Here is a 5,299-nt window from a genome sequence, read left to right as displayed (position 1 = left end):
TATAAATATTCCAATACCATAATAATAAGAATATTTCTGTTATTATTCTTGATCTAATAAAATTGTATTTAGATATATTTTAGTCGATTAGATAAGCATATTATTATTATATACGACATTAAATTTGCTATTTGATATAAAAAAATTTATATTTGGTAAATTATTAAATAAGATGTATATTGTATATAGGTAGTTAAAATATTTAATAATCATGTTATTATGTGAAGTAAAATAGACTTATACGCTGTAAATTACAATAAAATTTCATCAAAATTGTAAATTATAATTTAAGAAATTAGAAAGAACGGAGTCACTTGCTATGTGATCTAGGTGCTAATTAAAAAAAAAATATACATGTACTTTTATTAAACTAAGTTAGGATAATATTTTTTTTCGTAATGACTCTAAGCTTGTCGATTCAAATTTATTATTTTTTGACTGTTATGATTGTAAGTTAATTGCTGAAGATATTGGTTAGAAAACGAATACGGAAATTAATATACTGGAAGCTTACAAAATTGACTCATTTATATTTAAACGTAGTATTATTGTCGCCAAGTTAGCTACTCGTGACATGAGGAAAAATTTAATTCGTAATGTGAAGTCCGTCAAATTAACAACTGATAAAATATGTAACAGTTGGCAGAAAGAAAATATTTATATCAATGAACGTCTTACGAAATTAAAAAAAACTCTCTTCTATATCAAGTGAAAACAGCTGCTAAAGATAAAGATTACAAATTTATTTGGTTGTCCGACGCAGATATTCTTGTGAGAAAAAATGAAAACACTTAAATTATTAAAATTCAGTCACTCAAGAAATCAATCATTTATAGTTAGTACTTATAAATTTAAATATTATGTTATTACTATTTAAAAAAATTTTTTTTCCTAATTTAAATATGAATTTTAACTTATCTAATATTGATATTTTATTTATTATTTTTATAAATGATTTATTAAAACTAAAAATTAATTCAAGTTCCGAAATACTAAGCTTTGCTGATGATACTGCTGTTTTATTATCCGAACCATAAGTTGATATTCTATTTGCCGAAGCCAATAAATTATTAAAAACTATTTACACTTGGTTTTGTAAAAATAAATTAAAATTGAATCTGATAAAATTAAAATATATTTGTTTTGAACTGCAAGCATCGAATTATTCAAATTGCTTGTTAAGAAAAATTATTGTTTATTCGTTAAAATGTAATTATCATCTTAGTGCAACTTGTACTTCTAAATGTATTATACTTGAAAAGGTAAATTAAATAAAATATCTTGGGATAATTGTTGACTATAGATTTAAATGGGAAAGTCATATAAATTATATTAATAATACTTAACGTAAATTCTTCTACTTCTTTAAAGAAGCTAGATACTTATTTAATAATTATTATAAAAGAATGATTTTTCTTGCATTGGTTCAATCAATTTATTCTTATGGTATTTCTATTTGTGGAGGAGCCGCAAATAATGTCTTATCAAACTTATAGTTACTATTAATGGAATTATCAAATTTTTACTAAATCTTCCCATGACAACTAGTACATCATTGATTTATAAGGGAATTAATGTAAAGCATTTAATATGCATTTACAAATCATCAGTCTTAGTCGATTTATATAAACATAAAAATTTAATTACATTGCTAGATCACGAGCACAATACAAGATATAATATAATAAAAATATTGATATAATATGAGTTGTATACTATAATATTATACTATACAAAAAAAAAATAAGATATTTGTTGCCATTAAGATTTTCATCAAAAAAGTATGGACCAATCAAATAATCATCAGTAATTCCACACCAAACATTTATACTTGTCTATTGGAACTTGTCTCTTGGTTTCATTCATTCAGTGGGGATTTAAATCACTCCAATAGTGATTGTTGTGGTGGTTCACTTGTCCATTATTATGGAATTTTGCCTCATCAGTCCAAAGAACCCTCTTGCAGAAATGCAGTATCATCGTCTATTTTAACCATACAATGAGCAATAAAATTAAGCCGCCTTTCAAAATCATTTGCTTGAAGTTTCTGAACAGGATGGGCCAGGTATGCGTGATATTTGTTTTTTAACAATTTTTTGAACTGAAGAATATGTCATATTTAATTCATCTGGAATTTTAAAGTCAGAATAAAGTTTAATTTTTAATTTTTATTTATTAGGAATACCTGCTACAGTTCTCAAAGATATTTGTGGATTTTCAATCAATTTGGCCAACACGGAAAAAGAATTGCTGTCATTCGCCACAGTTGAAACTCTACTTTTTGGTTTTGTAAAGCTCCCATGTTCTTCAAGATTTTTATATAAATAATAAAATTTCGAATGTGCTGGACAAGAACGATCAGGATACCGATTTTTGTATAATCTATATTTAATATAACATTTTTTAATTTAACAATCATTTGTATTTTTTAGTTTTTTGTAGATCACTTGGACCGTTATTTTTTTCTTCACTAAGATATATGTATAATATGTAGTAGGTAAAAATGTACAATGATTATCACCATTATACTTTAGGGTTGAACGATATCGAATTTATTACTTATAAATTCTGGTCTTTATAAACCATAAGAATTATTATGGCAATCACCTGCAGTGGGTCGAACGTCGCTACACCCTACCAAATGGGCATTATTCACACTTAAATAAACAGGCACAACTTAAGCTTAGGTACTTTACTTCATGATTTTATTTGAAAAGTAAAATATCTTTTATCCCGGTTCATAAAAATCATAATTTCTACGGTATCTGCTGACGAGGTATAAAATATTTACGCACTAATACCTCCCAAAACCAGCAATTTACCACAATTTAGTACAGTGTATAATTTAATAAAGCTTAAAAAAATGGGTTTTTATGTATTCTTCAGAAGCATTTAAAAAGCATAGTTTAAGAATAAGATTTCAATAAGTTACAAAATTAGAGGGAATTAACATCTTATAAAATTTAAAGGTATGGTTATTATCTAGGGCATCTCATAGGGTTCTCATATTTTAATTTTAAAGCAAGTTGAAATTATAAATTGTTTGCACATCTCATAACTACCTTTAAAATAAAATACTACAAAAAGCCTATGAGATGCCCTAAATAATATTCTAACATTTAGAAATAGCTGTAGAATGAAATACTTTATTTAATAAACTGCCAAAAACTATTAAATGAAGCAAAAATTTAGATTAATATTTAGTTATAATATCACCTACCCAAACACCCACCCACCTGTTATAAGTAGTCGTGAATCATACGATTCGATCATATTCCTTACAAACTGCATAAGTAAATGGATTTCCCAACAATAATTTATTAAATACAACAATTAAAAATTTTAGTATGCATACTTTTTCTTCAAATAAAACGTTAATGTGATCACATGAAATTAGATTAATCATTTCTTCAGAAGACAAAGATAGAAACTCTTCAGCTTCAACCAGTTTTCTGAAAATCATTATCATAATATTAATACAATTTACTACAGTGTATAATTTAATAAAGCTTACAAAAAAATGTGCTTTTATGTATTCTTCAGAAGCATTTAAAAAGCATAGTTTAAGAATAAGAATTGAAAATTTAAAACAAGATTTCTCAGAAGCACCTATTTTATTGTGTAAACAAAAATTTTAAAAAATATATAAACAATCTCTTTAATAGATATTTTAAGCTCAAATTTAAACTAAATTGGACAGATTTTAAACAGAGAATAACAATTTTAGTTATTTTTTATAATTTCAAAATATAGTTATATAAACTGACAAAACGTCTTCGTTCGAAATAGCTTTTCTTACACAATGAATATATAAAAATGTATTTATTTTCGAATAAACATCAATCTGAAATAACTATTTGGGTAAATAATATAACATGAATTGAACTTAAGAAAAGTATAACAATATTATTACCTATATCATTGAATTCCAATTCAACACAATCCATTACAGTGACCTGCTAGACTCCTAATGTGTAAAGCAGAATAGTGCCCTCTTGCCCACCATTTTATTTTTTTAATTTGTTAATTACTTATGGTAGGTATACCAAAAATACTACATAAAAATCCATATTGTGTTGTAGTTTCATGACCACATGCAAATAGTTGACACATAGCCTATGGCTATCAAAAATTGAATAATTATATTATATACCTACCAATACGTTTTCTTCGGTGACCATGATTTCACCACTATAAATATAATCCAACAAGCATTGTAGCATATTGGAGTCCAATTATCTTAAACTTACAACATCTATATCCACTTCGGCAAAACTGGTGAACAACGCACAAAAATATGGACTGATACTAAAACCACTTTATGTACACACACTATTACACCGCCATCTGTTTCTTACTTTATATCACATAACACTTTTTCTCTAAAAACATAAAATTTGTTATTATTATTTATTTTAATATCAGTTAAAATGACTAAAACATCATAGGTACCTGTGTAAACTTTGTAGGACTTGAAACAAATTGTGAGTATGATAGCTGTTTATGTATATTTTAGGTTTACATCCGTTGGATTCCAGAACTTGCTTTTGGCCACTCGTCCATGGTATAACACGTTTTTCAGAATCCATCTCTTTTGCTATGAAGTAAGATATTTTTGTAATGACTGTTATAACTGTGAAGAATGTCATACTTTATAGTTATTAGTAATAACTAATACAATTTATTTATTTACTATTTACGATTCAAAGAATTTATTTTGTCCTACTTCTTAAAATGTTGTTTATTTGGTTGGCAACCTATTAATGATTAAAAATTAAATTAAAATTTAACAAATTACATTTTTGTACTGCATTATATCAATATCTGTACTATAATATTATTATACATATTATACATTTTACATTTTGTTTATAGAATTTTAATAAAATGAATAAATAATTAACGCTGCAAAATTTAAATTTAATCTTGCATGTTTTGTATTTTTTTTTCTTGCTATTTTAATTTTTTTTTCTTGCATTTTTACAATTTAAAATGCATATAAATCTGGTCTATAGTTATTACATATTACAGGATATATTATAATATATATTTAAAAACATTTAAAACTGTTTTTAAGTTAATTTATCATTGGTCAATGTCTAGAATTCATAGAATAACACATTCATATTTAGTAATAATTAGATATTTATAGTTAATATAATGAGAGGTATGCTTTATATTTATATAATATCATCAAAAAATAATAACATTGATCAAATTATAATTGTATCTTAACATCACAATATATTTTAGAGATAGTATTAAGAGGATGCTACACCCGCATGTGTTGTTTCCATGT

The 5,299-nt window shown here is 25.1% G+C and overlaps 1 long non-coding RNA gene across 1 annotated transcript in view; it reads right to left on the bottom strand.

Annotated features, from left to right (window-relative positions):
- Positions 1-1,451: 1,451 nt before the first annotated feature.
- The window catches only part of LOC107882596, a 4,943-nt gene continuing 1,095 nt past the window's right edge, over positions 1,452-5,299 (bottom strand). The window contains exons 2-6 of the long non-coding RNA XR_003839220.1: positions 4,453-4,633; positions 4,158-4,382; positions 3,356-3,452; positions 2,186-2,382; positions 1,452-2,128 (exon numbers count right to left, since the gene is read on the bottom strand). This is a non-coding gene — a long non-coding RNA (uncharacterized LOC107882596). The remainder of the gene's footprint in view (positions 2,129-2,185; positions 2,383-3,355; positions 3,453-4,157; positions 4,383-4,452; positions 4,634-5,299) is intronic.

The sequence above is a fragment of the Acyrthosiphon pisum genome, chromosome A1, assembly GCF_005508785.2.
Source record: "Acyrthosiphon pisum isolate AL4f chromosome A1, pea_aphid_22Mar2018_4r6ur, whole genome shotgun sequence".
NCBI lineage: Eukaryota > Metazoa > Arthropoda > Insecta > Hemiptera > Aphididae > Acyrthosiphon > Acyrthosiphon pisum.
This window is presented reverse-complemented; position numbering and strand designations above follow the sequence as displayed.